Below are 20,865 nucleotides of genomic sequence, written 5' to 3' on the forward strand. Positions count from 1 at the left end.
GAAAGTAAAAATGGTATGAAATGAATACATTATACTGCATTGAGAAAAAGGAAATTGGCGATTAATTGAAAGTTAAAAATTTGAAGATGATTGTCGTATTTTTTAAAATTTGATTTTTTCACAAGTGCATCAGTAGTACAATGTTCCAAACAGTTCACAGTTCAAGAGAACGGTTGTTCATTTTTTAAGAGATCGTTTGGATTTGTTCATTTTAAGGATCCGTTAATTTAGATCCATTCTTTCAGGAACGACGCGACAAATCCCTACCATATTTCCCGACGTTTCTGGAATTCTCTTGAAAAGTCCGAAACACATCAATAGATGGCAGCACCATAACAAATAATGGCATGAATTTAAATGGCGGTTTCAAGTTCCAATAAAAATGTTGGAACGTTGGAACTTGGTCTGCAGTAGTTTGACAAGGCGCGGGGATTCGCGTTTGTTCCAGAAAAGCATGTGTCATTAAGAGTCCACCACCTGTTATAATAACGAACGCAATTAGTCTTCATTTTAAGGATGGTCTAATAAGAGTAAATGGAAGCTACATAACCGTAAGTTAATTTTTCAATTCCTATAAAATTTCAGCAAATGAGTTATTTATTTTCATCATCACTTAGAACTAAGAACGTTTCATTAACAAGCAAACCAAACTTTTTGATCTTGATATTAGAACGTAAAGCGCATGCTCGATTTTGCACCGGCAAAAATGAACTTTCTATTTCATCAAAACTGTGGGATTGTGTGCAAGATAGTAAAACTTATCATCGATGAAAAACATTTTATATTTGTGACCTTTTGAATTTTAAGATGAAAAATACCACGAAATTCTACTCCAAACTTTTTTTCATGAAAGAAGTGAGAGTTTATTTAACATTTTGTTTGTCAACATTTTTGTAATTATGCCCCCTAGCTTCGAAGTAATATATTTAAATAAGTGTGTGCAAGCATTTTTTTTTTTCTAAATTGTGTATTGAGTACAACATGTAGGGAAATGGGGGGCAAAGTGAAATAGAGGGGTAAAGTGAAATGGTGAAATATTTACATTTACTCTGTTTTTAAAGTCTCCTATCTGGTAATATTTTAACTATGTAGTTGGATATGCAGTCTATTCCAGTCAGGAAAAAGTAATCTCTGCAAATCTAAGAATATGATTTTTTAAGAAAAAATCAGTTTTCAAAAATTGATATTCATTTTGTAATACTTTGTTGTAAGTCAAAAGTTATTTTTGATATTATTAAATGATAAAGATTTTGCAATATTAACGTTTTAAATATCGATTGAGATCTACTAATATTCGGTGCAGCATTTCTTTTTTTTTAATATTGAGTTTATTTGTGCTGTAAATACTTTGTACAGTTAGTAAAGTGCATACGGGGCGAAGTGAAATAGATCATTTCAATTATTCATTCAATCCTTTGCAAAATAACTTACGTATTCATTTATTAATTATTTCATTTACATCCCTTTATTTAAAAATTTCCTTCAGACACTTAGTTTCTTATTCATTCACAATTTTATTCACTCGTTTATTTTTTCTCGAAAATTAATTAATTTATTTATTTTTTCACTTATTGTATCATTTTCTTTTCATTTATTGATTTATTGATTCATTCTTTCATTTACTCATTTATTTTATCAAAAACATCTTTACTAATCGAGTAGAAAACATTTCATAGGAAGAATATTTTAGTTTTCACTTTGCTCCATGAAAGAAAAAAGTTAAAAATTTCTACCTTTTTTTAGAGGTGCAAATTCACTGCCAAAAATGTTTTAAAAAAATCATTGCAAGTGTCATTGTAAAATATATTGTTTGTTCTTTATGTACCGTAATTTTCCGGGCAAATTTCCTGTTTGTTCATTTTGAAAAAAGTAAATTATCTAAGCTATTTCAATTTGCCCGACATTTCCCTACTAAATGTGCAAATTTCCCTTAAAAAGTTTGAGATAACGAACCTGGATAAAGAAAATAATGGAAAGAATAATTTAGCTATGTTTGAACAGTTCAAGCTGACACCTAAAAAGCTTTAAAACATTTTCTTATGTAATGGAAAATACCTTTATATAATATGACTGCAGGCATTGAGATCTTTGTTGGAATCTTGATTAAAATATTATATACATCATTACTAAAATTTAAAAACTTCAGTGCATCCGTGTTTCCGCCTTCTGGAAAATTATTACTTAATAACATTTGAAACTTGTAAAATATTACAAATTTTTTTGCATATTTATTTTTGAAATACATTGCATGGCTAAAAAAAAACCTCTTAAAATGCTTCTGAAAACATCCATTTTTCAGTTTTAAGGGAACAAGGGACTTTTGAATTTTACTTTTCAATTTTATAATTTTACACCATGTATTTGAAGTAATAGAACAAAAATAATATTTTCATATCAATATTAGACATTTTAAATGTTAATTTAAAAATTTTAGGGTTAAAAAAGGTGTTTTGTGAGGCATATGGAACGCAACATGGGCAGAATTGAAAACACTCCAGGCGCAATTCATGTAAACGAAAACCAACAATATTTTTTTTCCAGATGTAGTTTATCCGTATGAACATAAATGGGCATTGAATTCAATCTATGTGCGTATATAAACTAGAAAACAAAAAAAGCATATTATGAATAGAATTTTACGTTTTTTTAATACGTATGCTACTTTGCTAACAGCGGATAAATAGTAAATTTTTGTATTTGGGTAAAGTAATGCCCAGTTTTATGAAGTATAAGACTGTTAATGTGCTCAAAAAATTTTGAAGCGATACAGTGAAAAATAATGCGGTGGGAGCATTTCGAGCAAAAAATGATGATTAAAAACGTGTAAACAAAAATCAGCTGATACTTTTATCCCTTTAAATACCACGCCCCCTTTTTTAAAAATGTAAATAAAATGCCTAAAAATCATAATATCGCAAAAATGAAAATGGATTATCAAAGCTGGTACTAAGCTCTATTTTTTGGCGCAAAAACAATTTTTGTGAAATTTGGTTGATTTTCCGAATGTATAAGGTCCCTTGTCCCCTTAAACAGTTTTATAGCCAGTATTTTATTTGGTGGAGGGAGCATTGCATTAACCGTTAACATTGTAATGAGGGGCTACAGAGGTGAAAAATTCAGGAACATTTGTAGCTAGTTTGAAGACTCATGGAAACGCTCCCCCTTAAAATATTTAAAATTTTAAATGTTATTTTCAGAAGCTTTAAATTTCTTTTTTTTTTCACTTGTTTGCTGTAGTGAAACCAGAGTATCAGCGTCAATCATATAAGCTCTATGTCCGAAAAAAAAATTTTCAGGTTTAAAAAAAGCTTAAAAAAGCCAGTTTGGTGATATTAGTAATATTTAGCGACATTCTTGTAGAACCAACTTTAAAATTAACGGTACTGTAATATGAATCTCTGTAAAATACTCTTTTCTGCATTGAATCGCGGCGAAAGCTTGAGTTGCAAGTATTTAAACTGCTTTTCTACTCACGATAAAGTAGTTTTATATCGTAATTTTGTTCCTTTTACACGTACACAACTTCCCGGCTATTTTCTAGAATAATTGTTAAAAATGAAATTTTGTCCTTTTTTTCAATTAAAATGAAGTTCATTAGCTATATTTTCTTTTATAGTTTTTTCTTTATTGTTGAATTTGTCAAATTAATCCATCACAATTAGCAGTTAATTTTGAGTGGGACGGTATTTTTACAAATTGCTAAATCAATTTTTTTGACAGTTTTTTTTCTTTTTTGCTAAATTGTGACATTTTAAACAAAAAGAAAATGCTTTTCGTTCTCTATAAAAACTTGGTTACATGTATTTACGTACACGTGTAATATAAAGAAAATATGCTAACATTTTAACATAAACATTTCCACTAAGTGATATTATTGATATATAGTTACGTCCTGTGCTTACACTAACAGTTTTATTAAGGTGGAAAATAGCATATAATGCTTTGGTGCATAAGAAAGTTAAATTATCTTACAACTTGCATGATCAAAGTGTTTTCACGAGGAATACTGATACTGAGCATAAAAAATATTTAAACAAAGAAATAAATAAATAAAATTAGAAAGTAAAAATAATAAATTTTTGAATACTTTATTTTGTATAAGAAATTTAAAGCTTTAAATTTCTTGTACTTTAAATTTCTTGTACATTCGTTTTTTCTTCCCCAGGAAGAAAAAACGAATTTTCCCCGAAATTTTCGGTTTTCCTGACTGTTCTCCCCAAGGTTTTTGTTGTGAAATCTCAGATCTTAAAAGCCAAAAGTAAACATCCAATTCGTTTAGTTTTGAAAGAGCCATTCTTTATGTATAATATATTTCTATAGAAGTGGGAAAGGATCTAAGAAATATACATTTTTTTTAAGCATAGCTTATAACGTGCGTACGTAACTACGCACCAGGGCCGCAGCTAGGCACTCACTATAAAAACAATTCAGGAACGTTCCTGGAAAATAGTGGGCAATTGATGTGCTCAATTTCTGCCAGCAACATATTTTGCAAAAAACAGGTAACGTTTTCCACTAAATGTCAGTATTCTTTCTGAAATTATTCTTTAAATTTTCTGAAGAATTTAGAAATCTCCCCAGTTAAAGCCAGTCATATCTAGTAAACCTGCTAGCAAAATTAGGTAAGTCTAATGCATTTGATTAAACAAGGAAGTACCAAAAGCATTAATACAACCTAGGTCATATCTAAGACAGTATTGCAAGTTAGAACCGCGCATCTCCCTCGCCAGCGATTCTAGCCTTGCAAAGCTGCAGCTATCCAGTGACATATTCCCTCTCATTGGGAGTCTAGTCAAACTACGTAATCGAACGGGACGTAATCGAACGGGACGTAATCGAACTTAATAAACACGCTGAGTCAATCTTTAAACTGGTAGCTAAAAATAGTTTTCACAACAGGGAAAAGTCTGCATTCTTTCAACTTGTAGCAATTCAGGAAACTTTTTCGCAAAGATACTTGATTTTACGGGGAAATAGATGAAAACGTGTGAAATCCCGAAACGTTCCACGGAAACAATCAGTAACGTTTCGGAATTTTTACTGTGCTGATATAAGGTAAGAGCACTAGCAGTGAACTGCAGACCATACTCCAAAAAACATTTTATAATGGAGAATTCCGCATATTTTATTCGTGGTCCAGAACCGTCTGATATATAAGGAATAATTTTTTAAATACTTGTGTTTTTTCGACATTTTCATACTTTCATGAAGTTTTATTTCTTAAACATTAAATCAATTAATAAAAATACAATGTTTAATTTGTGAAATCGTTTCTAAAATAAGGTACTTTCCCCAGGGCAGTCGCAAGGCCAAAAAATTATTGAAATTGGGTTTTCCTTATTTTTTTCAAACGCATCTTAAATACAGAGAGAGTTAATGCAACTTCAGATTTAGAAGGAGCCATTTCTAGATCTAAGTATGTATTAACAATATGGCCCTAATCGTATGTATGGTATTCCATCGGTAGAGGCGGGGGTAACACTCTCGGAAATTTTTTTAATTTGAAGACGTAAAAATGCATTTTAGAAGATCTTTTGTAATGTGAAGGGAGAAGAGGTTTGAGACAACTCCGTTCAGTTTTCGAAATTGAAGCTTTAAAAGTGCAATTGCTTCCTCCAATTAATGTTAGAGGAAAAGGGGCTCGGGGGTTGCCTCCCAGAAATGTTTCGAAATTGTAGTGCTCAGAATGTACTTTTAGACGATCATTGGTGATGTTGAGGGGGAGAAGGGCGCACTCCCGGAAAATTTTCGAGTTTGTAGTCATAAAAAGGCATTGAGACAATCTTTGTAATGTTCGGGGGAGAAGAGGCTCGGGAGCACTCCCCAATATTTTGAAATTGAAGACTTTGAAAACGCAGTTGTAAATTACCTCCGATTATGTTAGGGAGTGGAGGTGTGTGACTCTTCCCAGGAAGTTTTTCAAAACTGCAGATCGTCAAAACCCAGTTTTAGACGATCTTTTTTAATGTTAGGGGAAGAGAAGATTCGGGGCCTTCTAGACAAATTTTACGATATTGACGTTTTAAAAATGCGATTGCAAGCCATCTTCGGAAACGTTAGAAGAAAGAATGAGATTCAAAGAATCTCTTCCAAAAATTTTTCGAAACAGAAGTTCCAAAAACCGCACTTTTATATAATAATGATAGATAGAAAGGGTGCTCTCTCCTTAAAATTTATTCCAATTGAAGTCCTAAAAACGCAACTGCAGGCTATTTTTGATGATGTAAATTGTAAAGGAAGAAAATGATTGAGTTCTTCCATAAACGCAATTCTAGACAATCTTTGATGATTTTGCAAAAAGGGAGTTTTGGAGGTTTCACCGAATTTTTTTGAATTCGAAGTCCTAAAAGCGCAATTGCAGATCATCTTCGAATACTTTAGTTTATATGAAAGGACTTCTCCAGAAATTTTTAATGTTAAATATTTTTACGTACAATCTCCATAATTTTCATTTTTCAATGTTGGCAGCTATGACTATAATTCTTATCTGAACTAAACTGGCAAAAATCGTCCTCCAGAGCTAAAGAAATACCGCCTGTTCCATTTTTCCTCCCAATAAGTAAATATGAAAAGAAAAAAGGGAGGGAGAAAGAAGGATTACGAGAGAGAGAAAAGTGAAGAGAGGAAGAACAGAATGAGAAAAAAATCTTCTGGCACCCTGAAACAAAGCATCCCGAACTAGGTCGTAGGCGTCTTATTTTCTGTCGGTTTGTGGGGCATTCACCTTTGACAATCTCTCTGGAGCAGCTGGACTCCTCGTTGACTCATCCACTTGAAGTCCTCTTGTGAGGATCGTGGAATGCCACAGATCGCTACTGTTCCTCCCCCCCCCCCCCTTTTATTTGTCTGCGCGGAAGAGGAATAGTATGCTAGTTCTTGGTGCAGACAGATGATTCCGAGTGACGGATGCGTAGAGGAACTGCTGTTTTTCCGTCAGAGAACGGAAGCCTTCTCTGTCAGCAGGATGGGGCAGGTTGCCATCTCTTGGTGTTTTGGTCTTTATGCTCGTAAATACCAAAACTGGAGTGTAAAAACCTCTTTTTAGCCAACATCCATATGGTGTTGCAAGTTGATGAATTAGCATTAGAGTGGTTTGGAAAAACCGATCCTCAATTGGGGAAAAATTTAAAAAAAATTCTAGTTGACATCTTCAGGTCGGGCATGAGGCTGAAAGTTTGAAAAAATATGCTAAAAATTGAATTTTTCAAAAAATAAAATAATTAGTTTTTATGTATTTAAAAAAATGTAACAGCCATAAATTGTCAGTAAATTGCGTAGTTTGAACCTAAAAAATATTAATAGCTTTTACATAAGATCTTTAGTTCGCGCATACGCCTTAGATTGGGTAGGAGATTTTAGCATAATTTAAGGCGTATGCTCAAACGAAAGATCTTATGTAAAAGCCATAAAATAATTTTTTAGGTTTAAACTGCGCTATATACTGACAAGTTATGGATATTGCATTATAAAAATACAAAATAATTATAATAATAATAATAATTTTATTACTTTTCAAAAATTCAGTTTTTAGCATATTTTTTCAAACTTTCAGCCTCATGCGCGAACTGAAGATGTCAACTTAGAATTTTTTATTATTTTTCCCGCATTCAGAATACCAAACTACCATTTTTGAGAGATAACGCGATTCCGGAAGAAAGAAACCGATTTTTTCGAACCACACTAATTATCTATTGCGGCTTTCATGTCTCCAACACTGTAAAAAAAAAAATTTAAAACGATCCTGGAAAATAATGAGCAGCTACTAATTTACGTATAACATATCTAGCAACAACCAGGAAAGTATCCCCGCTCAGGGTCTTTAACCTTCCTGAAAATAACTAGGAATCTTTCGGAAAATTACAAACTTTCCAATCAAAGCCAGTCATGTTTCTGTACTAACTCAGGAACCCTCAGCGAAAACTTATTCATGTGTATAGTAACAGTGTGGCATCTTACCAGGAGGGATTCTGAAGCAAATATAGCCGAAGCTAAGACGAAACTGCAAGCAATTCCTTCAAAACTACATTTCCCGGAGACTGCATTTCGCCTTTGATTGGGGCTCAAACAATCCGGAGGGACAAGGCTGCAGGAGAAACACCTAATAAAAAGCTTATTATATTTTACACTGGTTGCTAAAAATCTCTTTCACCACAGTAAAAAATCGGCATTCGTGGAACTTGTTGCGCTTCAGGAAACTTTTTCGCAAAAAAAAACTTGTTTTTCACAGGAAAGTAATGCAAACCCTTGAAATCCCGAAACGCCCCCCGGAAGTAATCAGTGACGTTTTGAAATTTTTTTACCGTGACTAAGGGACAATCCATAAATATGTCACGATTTGTGGGTGGAGGAGGCTTATGAAATTGGGACATTTTATGGAAAGGGGAGTATAGAAGGGTGTAACAAACGTGCGACATCGTGCTTTTTTTTTTACACTATGCTTACCAAAAACATCGTGACAAGTGACAAAGGGGGAAAAGGGTGCGGCGAAGTGTAAAAATGCGTGACACCGGGGGAAGGGGTCAATTTTACTGAAAAGTGACATTATTTATGGACATCCCTTAATATCTGAGGAGCATACTCTTCAGTAAAAAAGCATGTGGTTACTGGACGGGTTAGAATGATATTGGCATACGTCTTAAATTTTTCAAATTGAGCTAAGTATGAATTTGTGCGTTTTTCATCAGTTCCTCTATCAAATGAACTAAATGCGCCAACATGATGTACCCACTATTAGCACGAAAATTGTCCAGTAATCGAAATTGTTGTTCAGGTGATAATGGCAGTGGTACAAGTCAGTTTCCATGGCACTGATCGGACCAGTAGCCACAGTTTTCTGCTAGGGGATGTATCACTCACTCGTCAAAGTGCATGCATGCTTTTTTTTTTTTTTTTTTTTGACTTTCAGCAAATCCATCATAAATGTCGAGAGACAATGGTGGACACGGGCTTTTCGCTCATCCTGTATTATGCAATATATATATATATATTTATATATATAACTTCAAAAAGTTTTCAAAGTAGCTTTTGGCCACATTTTTTTGAATTCAAAAATGTAAAAAGAATAAATTTGTTCACAGCAAATTTTACTGCGAATAATGTTCCTGCTTTGAGCTCTTTATCTGAAAAAATTATTCATTTCAGTAATTATTACTTTTCAACAGTAAATCCATATAACAAATTTATTTTCATGTTTTACGTCCTATTCATGGTACTTTTACATCCTTCAGGCTTCCTGTCATCCATCCGGTAGTTCGACTTCTTACCGTCAGAGGTCACTGACTTTTCAACTTCTATAGCGTTACTTTTCAACTTATATTTATTTTCTTTCAAAGCTGTCACTTCAGTTTATTTGCTCACTTTCAATCTTCTCGCTTTAATGCCTAAAAAAATACCACATGTTTATTTTTCTTTCAAATACGGCATTGCAATCGGTTAGATCGGACACTATCTTCAGGTGTTGGTTAATGCTTTCAAATCTGTTAGGAGATAAGTTTGTCGTAACTCTCACGCATAACTTCCTGGAATGTTGATAACATTTACAGTCAATACAAAGAGCCAGAGAAATCAGCACTTATTTTGATTCCCACGCGTCTCAAAATATCTTGTTTTAAGAAGTGATGTTTATTTTTGGTTTCAGAGATCTTTCAAGCATTTCAGATTTTCTTGCAACTTTGTTTTAAACTTGTTGAATTGTTAAAAACGAAAATATTTGACTTTTTTTATGGGATTTAATTAAAAGTTCGTTTCTAACCATTTGATTCAAATTTACCACACTAGTGTGAAACGAATTGGTTTGTTTCTTGTTAGATAAATATTTATATTTTTAAAAAACGTAATGAAAATAAAAATAAAACTTTTGGAAAAACTAAAAATTTTATTTTAAGAAATTTACACTAGAAAAGCAAAATGAATAAAAGTATTTGCAGTTAATGCCAAGCCAAGTACAGATTTTGCTCGTTTTGCTGCCTTTTAAAGGAAAATTTTTCTCTTTTTGATATGTTTTTCATTTTTACTTTCTTTTATTTGAAAACGATGAAATAATTTTTTATGGAAAAAAAAACATTTTAACTGCATTGTTTAAAGGTGCTACTACTTTATTTTTTCATTATTTTAATTGTTTTATATAAATCTATTTCTTCAGATTAGAGAGGCATATTTTATTTTTAGAAATCAGCTTAAACAAGACATAATATGCAGACTTAGCTAATTAAAAAATATTGATCAGATGCTAGAAGTTCGATGTTGGTATGAACCGCGCTGCCTGGTACATTTCATGTAGTTCTACCTTTTCATCAGTGTTTTGAATTATGATAAATTAATAAATAGAAATCTGTTTAATGACTTGTCTGTGTTTTTTTTAAAATTGTAATTGAAACTTCACCTGTACAAAATATTAAAAGCCAATATGTGACTTTAAGGAGTCACAGTACCTTTCAAACATTTTTCTTAAATTTAAGTAAGTTTAAGAAAAATGTTAAGTTTTCTTTGAAACCATAGCATGCATACTTATTTTTTAATCAATTTATTTTCAAAATTTAAAAATATTGCCTTTTTTTTAAATTCAAAAAATTGAGAAAATTTTCAATTTTTAAAATCCTTAAGGCTTTTTTATTTTTGCACTAATTTATTTATTTGTTTATTTATTTTTTTGCTAAACGATCACTATAATCATCTCTAAAAATCTGTGCATTCATTTGCTTATGAGTTTATTAGAAAATTTTTTGTGATTAATTATGTAAAAAATCAAAGTTTTTTTTTTTTTTTTTAATTTGGTTTTTAAAGGTTTAACATGCTCTAAACATTTGAGTAATTTATAAAATGCTTATTCAATGCACAGTTTAGAGAAATATGTTATCCCAATTGCAAAAAGTAATACTTTAAAGCTGTATCTTTAATAGAAAAAAATCCTTAGGGATTCTAATGACATGAAAACACAAAAAAAAAAAAAAAACATCATCGAGAAAAAGCAATTTAAAAATCTTCTTTTGCATAAGAACACATAGCGAGCTTGGCCAAAAACCACTCATAACTTTTTAAATATTTTAACTAAAGCAATGAAACTTTTCCCCTGTGTTCAGAATAGTTTTTAGTTTTGAAATCAGCAAAAAAAATTTTTTGATCGTTTCATCATTTTTGAGGTACTGTAACCCCTTAATATGAAAAAATGCTTTTCGATTAATGTACAGGGTGACAATAATGAACTCGGACACGCATAATACATTATAATTTTAATTCTAATGAAAATATTACGACCAAACTTCAAAATAAGTATGAATACATTATGTCGTCTAACATATTTACAAATTTTCGAAGTGACTACCTCTAGTATTAACGCAGAGCTTAAAACGTGTCACAAAATTTTCGGCCATGGGCTGCAACTCACTAACTGATATTTTAACCCATTCCTTGCATAAGAATTTCTTTAGAGATGCCAAAGTTTTATGAGGTTTAGCACACACCCCTGTCTCCGAGGCCTTAAATGGGGTCGTTTCCAAAATTTTATTTTTTTCTGAAAGAGCATGCTTAAAAACATAGGATCTGACCATTTTTTAAATAATTTATTTCAGTTTAATATTTTTAAAAAATTACTTAAATCGTTGCGCTTTTATTGTTTACACTTCTGTCGTGTGACATCACAAATGATGAAATGCTATTCAATGTTGCCATTCACAATGCAAAATATTTAATTCGCATCTCTACTCACGTGTATTGGCAACGATATGGTTGATAGCAAGCGTAGAGCGCAAGTTTAATTTGCTGCTTGATTATCATAACGTGGAAACGTAGTAGAAAGATGCGCCAAATTGCATCATTTGTGACGTCATCAAGACCACGCCTTGTTTGAAAAATCGGACATTTTAAAAAATTAATTTAAAAAAAAAACTGTTGGGAAAATGAAAGTATTTTCTGGGTCCATGCAATTTTTTTTGCTCATTCTATCCATTTCAATGACTAAAAGTAGTACTTTTGACTGAAGGAAACCACCCCATTGTTGAATAGCGTCAATCTGTAATGGTTTGGGTTGGGATATGTGCTAGCGAGAAAACACCACTTGTTTTTGTTAGGGATAAAATTAATCAAACAGAAACACATCGCAAGCTCATTTTGGAAGATGTTGTCTTGCCTTGATCGCAAAAGTTCTTTGGGAAAAAAATGGACCTTCTAACAGGATTCCGCACCTGTACAAAAAACTAAGATACTCAAGATTGGAGCAAGACACATTTTCTAGAATTCATTGAATGTCAAGAATAGTCACCGTATTCCCCAGATTTGAACCCAACGGATTATCCTGTTTGGTCCATCTTGGCGACAAGAGTGAACCTCATAAAACTTTGACATCATTAAAGAAATCCTTATGCAAGGAATGAGATAAAATATCAGTAAGTGAGATGTGGCGTAAATAGCCGAAAATTTTGTGACATGTTTAAAGCTCTGTATTAAGGCTGAAGGTAGCCACTTCGGAAATTTGTAAATAAATTAGACGAAATAATGTTTTCATATTTATTTTGAAGTTTTGTTGTAATATTTTCAATAGTATTAAACTTATAATGTATTATGTTTGTCCTAGTTATTTCTTGTCACCTGTATCTGTAACATGTTACTTCGCGAAATTTAACATTTTATGGTATTCATAGAATATGTGTTATCATTTATTTTTACAAACAAACCATCTTTAAGAATTCAATCTTTATAAAAATCAAAATTTTTCCTAAATTTTGGAACTTTGTTGAAACAACACTTGCGGACACCCTTTGAAAGTTCCGGGGAACTCGAAGGTTCAGCAGAAGCTAAGGTGAAGGACCTCTGATTTAAGTGATCTCAGAGAAATTCTCCTGCGATCTCAGTAGTCAATGTCATGGTTGCTAAAAATTGTACAACTTCAATATTTCTCTTAATGCAGTAGACTTTTCAAATGATGAAGGAAAAAAAAAGAGGAATTAATTATACACCAAGCTGTTATAAAGAATTTCCATGCAAGCAGCAGGTTGTTTGTCGAATAAATAGCTGCCATTAAACCGGTTCCCCGGAGATTTTACCTTAGAATATTTTATCCATGCATATTTCCAAAATATGAAACTGATAACCGGTTATTTCAATAGTAAGACGCTCTCTTAAAAAATTCCAGCGATTTTAACTCAGACTGAGTAAATTTTCACTCCTTTCCAGTGTCGAAAACGCACTTTCCTTATAGGAGTGAAATTCATTCCTTTTGCGGAGCGGTTATTTTCACTCCTTTTGGATAAGCTAATTTCACTCCCTTTTGATAAGTGTTTTTCACTCTTTTTAAGACTAAATTAAAATCCTAAATGAGTGGTTGCTTTCCGTTTTGGAAAGCAGCTATTTCACTCTTTTTTTAGAATAAAATAGGTAAAATCATTTCACTCTCCTTTGGTGAAATTGTTTTTTAAACGTGTTTTCATGAGCTTATGCTGTGTATTTGAATTCAAAACTGTTTTTAAAACTTATTTCATTTGAAAAAAAAAATTAGTTTTTCAATTTAAAAAAAGAAAAAAAAATGTTTTTAGTGTTTCCGAAGAGGATGCACAAGAACTGTATGGTAAGTACGAAGAATTTTCTTTTTTATTAAAACTTCAACTGGTAATATTTCTTGAACTACTCGTATATCGTTACAAATCACCCACGTGCAATATTACGTACATTTCCGAATCTAAAGATTGAAATAAAACTAAAAAACCCACACAGTTCCAAATAAATAGATTTAAAATTTCGAAACTCTATATTGATATTCTCGGTGTGCCTTTTAACATTAACAATGTTTAAAAGTTAGATCAGTTCAAATTAATTTAAAAAGTCACTCATAAATTGTGACAAGATACGTTTGAATTCAATTTTGTTTCTTCGAGGCCATTCATTAATTACGTAAGGACAATTTTGGCAATTTTTGACCTTCCCTTCCCCCTATGTAAGGGTATATAAGACTCCCCCCCCCCCATCTTACGTAAGATTCTTTTTTTTCTTCACAATAATAACAAATATTACATCACTGAGATTGTTCTTAAATTAACTATCATTTTTTTTTAATTTTTTCAAAAACATTTTTGAGTAAAGAAATGTTTACTGTAAGGAATCTAGACCGAATGTTTTTCGACAAATAATTTTTGTATATGATGCGATAATAATTAAAAATAACACATGCAAAACACAGTGCGATTCTTTTATTATATTTTACACGTTTCATTCTTTGAAACACAAGTAAAAAACAGCTCATCCTATAATACATACTTTTACCTTCCTGAAGCAAATGAAATATAATATTTGCCAAACCACTTGACCGCGGATTTCTAATATAAAATGTCGGCTTGGAAAATATTACGTAAGAATGGATCCACCAACCCCCCTCTCCAAGCAAGGGTATGTAGAGAATTCCCCCCCCTCCCCCTCAGGACCCTGAATTATAATGAATGGCCCGTTACACATATGAATGAGTGTATTATACAAAGTTTATGATACTCTTTAAAGTTTATTATACACAAAAACAATGTTTGATTAATTTAAAATATACGCAGTGGTTGGAGCTCCGACCATCGGGAGCGGATTTGGTATCAGACCTATAGATTTGCGCATGGTCGGATCTGTAACACCTGCCTAAAATATATATACAGTACACACACACCAAAGATGGTAACGACTGTTTCAAATGTCATATTTTTTATTCGATGACCGAAATAAAATTGTTGATAACAGTTTCATTAATTTGGAAGAAAAAGTTACAAAAAGTTCGCCGTAACATTGCACGTGGGTGATTTGTAACGATATAGCAGTTCAAGAAATATTAACAGTTACAAGTTTTAATAAAAAAGAAAATTCTTCGCACTATTCCTTCAGAATCCTCATTCGGCAACAAATAGTGTTTTAATTCATTAAATGAAGACATTCAGATAGCGACATCCACTTGGTATTCGCGACCAATGTTAGTTAAGCCTAACGTGGAGGTATAGAAGATTCTCTCTAAACAAAATCACGTGACAGAATCAAACCAATGAAAATGCTTTTGAGTCCTTCTTTTAAAGAATGTTTTTATTTTTCGCTCTTCAAAAGAGTGTTTCCGAATTTCACGCCAATAAGGAAAAGTTTTAGTCTTGGGGTTTTTTCGTAAAGCGTCTTTTTTCGATAAAGCTAGCACTCAGAAAGAATGAATGCACCCGCAATAGATTTCACTCTTTTTAAGAGTTATTTTTTCGTTCTTTTGAATTAAGAGTGCGGACGTGTAAGTTTCCTTTGTCAACCTAAGCTTAAAAAAAAAAAAAAAAACTAATTAACTAAGCTCCGTATATATGTAAGCACCAATAAGAAAACTAACCAAATACGTCTTTAGGTGATACGGGTGACGCAGGTCATCAATGTTCTTGCCAAAAAGAGTCCTTCAGTTTCTTTGTGAAGATGAAAAAATTTCTTATTTTTAAAAAAATGTCCTATAAAATTCCGAATATTTTGCATCTAAATACCCTAAATTTGTCATTACTTTACCTCGCATTTTTGCAGAAAAAGATAAAGACACCACCTTTTTAATTCCGATCTAAGGCAGAACTACATACAATATACCGAGAGCCCTGTTATCACATCCAGAAGGACGAAACTGCAGTCTCTGGATGTCATAACCGAGCTGTCGCGTTTTTGTATGAAGGACACAATTGCCTAAATATCTGTCCCATTTTCGGAAAGAAAAGAGGTTTCTCTTTTGTGAAAGACGCAAAGGCTACTTTATGTGATTCATGCATAAGAAATAAAATTACCAGCACAGAAAAAAAAACTGAAAACCAATGAAGAAAAGATGTTTCGACACTATCTCGAAACCTTAACCTTCGGAAAATGCAAAAAGAAGTTTCGTGTAATCATACTTGGTGATAAATTTCGTTGATATTATTTGACATCGGAAACGACTGCCTTATACTGCTCTTTTTTTTTAAAGCACAAATGCTTGGTCTTTTATTTTTCTTTTGGAAGAATAAAGAAATACGCAGAGAAAAGTGTTGAAACAAGCTCAGGAAATAATGAGCGAGAGAGAGAGAAGGAAAATCCCGCGGGATAACTGGCTGACATTCACAGAGCAAAACAAGAAGTGTTTAGTGTTTTCTCACATAATAAACACAAAATATGCTAAATTGAGGTATTCCCCCCCCCCTTTTTTTTTTTTTTTTTTGCTTTTTTCAAGCTGAATTTCTTGGCACAACTGAACACCCAAAATGCATTTTCGATGAAACCGATTAAATACCTTTGTGCTAGAAGAGTTTAAAAAATAAATAAATAAGTAACATCGCACAATTGCACAAAAATGCATATTACGCACGCACGTGTTTCGGAGTTTCAAGGAACCCCTTTTCTAATTACATTTTCGATGTTTTAAAAACTGGTTAAAAGTATGGTAACTGACTGACATGCAGAAGTGCAGTGGCGCCGACTCCATGGGACCTGAGGGGGCCCGAGCACCCTCAAAAATATTTTTGAGGGGCAGAGCCCCCCCCCCCTCCAAGAAATCAAGAAAATTATTAGTTATTTTATGCTTTCTAAACTCATAAATTTATCTTTTATTTTCCTTGTTTGAAGATAGTTTACCTTGTAAAATACATTCAGTACCTAATGAGTTAAAACAAATAATTTTTATGGTAGTAAGCAGGTTAACTGAAAACGAGTGGTGTGAATAATGATGGTGTTACGGTGCTGCAAGCACACTAAGAATTTGTCCCAGTGCGCGAACTTACGAGTCAAGTCTGTTGCTAGGGGGCAGCGCTGCGGCGCGGCGCGCTCTTCTAAGTGTTGCTGTTCTGGGAAAAATATATGAAGGTTTGATTTGTATATGAAATGGGAGGCATGATAGTTTGAATGCTTTTGGGAATTGTGTTTAAAAGGAAAACCTTCACAAAATGATTATCCTTTCGCTTCCTCGGAATCGACGTATACCAAAGAAGTATGAAAACAACATAGGCGGATTTAGGACTGAGTTCCTGGGGGGGGGGGGGGGGGGGGGGCAGGATTATTTTTTTTTAGCAACATTTTTTTTGCCCACCACTCCCATGTTTTTGTCTGTTTTCTGTGATGCATAAGTCCATGCTTTACTTTTTTGTGTCTCGTTTTCATTAATGTGTGTTTTCATGCTGTCCTTTTTGAATTGACCTTAAGAGAGGGAGCTGGTATCGAGAGAGTGCAGGGCTCCCTTTTAAGTGGGAAACAGAATATCTCCAATTTTAGGGGGCTGGGTGTTTCTCCCCCGGAGGAAATTTTTTAAAATGGATATGAACTTCTGCATTTTGAAACTTTATAAAGGTTAATTGAATAGACATAGAAATTGATAACTAGATTATATAGTTGTACACTGTACAGTATTGTTCAAACTTTGTAAGAAACAGCCATTTTAAGTTTGAAATAAAAAATAAACTATAGATTTCTCATTACAACCTTTTTTTAATTATAAGTAGTGCAGAAAACGAAAAGGAATAGAGGTAGTGTATATTTTTTTTCCTGGCTAAAGAGATTAACAATATGCAGTAGAAGTAAGTGGCGCCCGCTTTGCTTAGGATTTTCAAAGACTTATCTAATTATTTTCAAGGACTCTAGAATAAATAAAATTATTTAACACAATTCATTTGTACTTTCCAGTGTCTGATATTTTAGTACTTGATTGTAAATTTTTACAGTCCTGTTCTAACTTTGTGAGAAATAGCTATTTTAAATTTAAAAGAAAAAAGAAACCATAGATTTCTCATGACAACTTTTCTTCAGTTGCAAGTGGGGCAGAAAACGAAAAGGAATAGAGGTAGTGTATTTTTTTCCGTGCTAAACAGATAGACAATATGCAGAAGAAGATAAAAGGAATCAATACAAAAGAATTTCCAAAATATTGCATTCGGGATTGAATAAATGCAAGATATGAAGCATGTGAGTCACAAAAATTTATTTCAAATAATATGTTACAAACGTAAGAACCATGATTTTTACATTTTTAATACAGGATGTGGCAAGGAACTGAATTTGACATATTTTGGCATTCCACCCCCTCTACCATTTGTTATAAAATTTTAAATTTAAGGTTTGTAGCCATACGTTTCCAAATATTCAAGGTTTTCAAGCACTTAAAAATGAAATTAGTTTTTTCAAGCAATTTCTATTTTTTAAGGAACGAATCATGAATTTTTTTTTTGAGAGTTAGGGACCCACTTCAAAGCAGGGGCCCTGAGCAATAGCTTGTTTATCTTATAGGCAAATTTGGCCCTTTTGTAATTCACTCTTACCGGCAAATTTTTACTTGATTATTTCGTAATTTTTACGAAAATTTGTCAGTTTTTATGTTTAAAGGATTTTTATGATTTTACCAGTCTTTGTTAGGTTTTTATAGACTTTTATACAATTTCAGCAAATTTTTTCAAAACTTTTGATGACTCAATTATTTAGATTTCAATAATGACAAGGACTGACTCACTTAGACTTAGATAATTATTACTTACCTTACTTTTTAAACAGTATTTTTAAAGTAAGTAAAATTGTACTCTCCTTCTAAGTAAAAAGATTCATTTAATCAGAACACTCAGATAACTGAAATTTATTCAGTTTGCGATGGTATTTATTTTCTCTTTCTCTCTCTTAAAAAGAGAGAGAGAGAGAGAAGAAAAAAAAACTATGTTTTTTAGAATTTCTCAAAAGGCTAATTAATCTACCAAGAACATAAATATTATGCACAAATATACTTGAAACGTGGACACAAATCATAATGAGTAAATCATTCTGTTAGCGCAAATGGGGAGGAGGGGAGTTTTTTCCCCCTTTGCTTTAGGTTCGAATTTGTTAAAATAATCATCAATTATTTTAAGTGTTGCAGCTTAATGTATAGCTCGTTTAGCCTATATTTTCATTCATATACGTGCCCAAATTGTTTTCTGTCCATAATAGTGAATTTAGACACATTTTCAGCACTCCAGTGACAGATGTACTATTTGTATTTAATGTTCGTTTTTTTTTTCCTTTTCTTTTCTTCCATCAGAAAAGGACATTCGCTTTTCTTTTCATTTTCATTGAACTATTCAAAAAAGAAAAAGTCATGATTTTTTTGTTTTAAGATTTTGGAAGATGTGTTGTTACTATATAAAGACCTCCCAAAACTGGGGGGGGGGGGTTGGCATTGCCCCATATGCCCCCCTTCTATAAATCAACCCATGCCCTTCTGAACTATTCAAAAAAGAAAAAATATTTTCTTTTTTTTAAAAAAACTTTTGGAAGATGTGTTGTTACTACATAAAGTCCTCCCAAAACTGGGGGGGGGGGGCATTACCCTCCTCCGCCCCCCATGAATCCGCCCATGGAAAACAACAACGCCAGCTAGCTCACTGCACACTTTCGAAATCATTAAGTACTACAAGGCAATACATTGAGGTTGTGAAATGGTACAATCTTGCATTATTGGCCGGTTTACATCAACTGGACTCACATAGGTCATTGCAGTTGAACAAGAGTGCTTGCTTTTATTAAACAAAAGTGAAACAAATTTTGAAAAATCAAGTGAGTTTTTCAAAAATGACCTAGACATTGAGAAACTGCGTTTACACTAGAATATGTCAGCCGATATCACTTATGAAAAAAAAACTGGTCTTAAAAAACATGCGCTAATTAAATTACCTTTTTACAAAAATACTGTGCGTGTTTGTATTTATTATTTCCTTTTTTCAAAGCCAAAAAATATGTGTCAGGCTTGTCGAGTTTTCGGGGTTCTAATGTTAATTAAATGACTTTAAAATGCTTTAAAAAAACTTTGAAGCTCACTATTTTTGATCTCAAATATAGAAAATTTCCCGCGGCTAGACCCCCCCCCCCCGCCCTTCACAATAGTTTTTTTTCAGTCGACATCTCTAGGAGTGCCCTTCCATGCAAGTCAAGTGCCCTACCTTTTTCAATGCCTCGCTACGGCACTGCACTGCTCCCCGTAGAGAAGAACAAAAAACTGTCTTTTTCTAAGACAAGTGACATGATCTAGTTGAACTAGAAAATTTGTATACCATTTTTTAGATTGTTTTACGGTAAAAACGCCATGTCACATTTGTTTGTTTAAATTAAACACAAGAAAATATGTAAATTGGCATTTTCAAGGTACAAAAATCTGACCTTTATTTGAGAGGGGAGGGGGGAACCTCCGTGGGATTGCATAACCACCTAAACCCCCCGGTGATGTCTAGCTCCCTCAATAATTTCTGCAAGTCGGCGTCTCTGCAGAAGTGTTAAATCCAGGCTTCTTTACGAGAGCACTACTCCCTGCCCCTGTTAAAGGTAACGTTAAATGCGCCCTGCTTGCCAATTAGAAGTCGTGACAAAGCTTTACAGCAAAAGCAAACTTTTTCGCTCACACAAGCCTTGAAATGTAACTCCCTCGTTTCGCTTATTTATCCACTAGAATCTGAATAGAATACAAACCTGAATGTTTTAGCATAATTTTTTTAAGTAAGCATCAAAAAGTTTTCATTATTTTAAAAAAAAATTGCATTTTAAGAAGTTTTGGATTTTGAAAAGAAACATCTTTCCTATTGTAAAATTGTTTTATCAGAAAGTGCCCTTTTAATTGAATTAAAGTGCTCTTCTAGCTGAAAACGCTCTGCCTTTGTTTCGGTCTATGGGAAACACTATACAGGTTGCATTAATGCCAGTCGTAACCGCGTTTTTAAACTTTTTAATATATTTTTTAATTATTCAAACTATATTTTTGGGATTTGCCATTAATCTATCTTAGAAAAATAATAAATCGAGGGGAAACAAGGTATATTTTGTGTGCTGAGTGATATAAAGTAAATTAATTTTTGCTTTACAAGGTGACGAGAAATAACTTAGACACACATAATACATCATAACTTTAATGCTGATGAAAAT

At 32.7% G+C, this 20,865-nt stretch overlaps 1 protein-coding gene across 1 annotated transcript in view; it reads left to right on the forward strand.

The window, feature by feature from the left end:
* The first annotated feature begins 426 nt into the window (after positions 1-426).
* LOC129227311 (NAD(+) hydrolase sarm1-like) overlaps positions 427-20,865 on the forward strand; it is a 193,023-nt gene continuing 172,584 nt past the window's right edge. The window contains exon 1 of the mRNA XM_054861855.1: positions 427-551. The gene's annotated coding sequence lies outside the window, so the exon portion shown is untranslated. The remainder of the gene's footprint in view (positions 552-20,865) is intronic.

This window comes from Uloborus diversus, chromosome 8 (genome assembly GCF_026930045.1).
Source record: "Uloborus diversus isolate 005 chromosome 8, Udiv.v.3.1, whole genome shotgun sequence".
Classification (NCBI taxonomy): Eukaryota; Metazoa; Arthropoda; class Arachnida; order Araneae; family Uloboridae; genus Uloborus; species Uloborus diversus.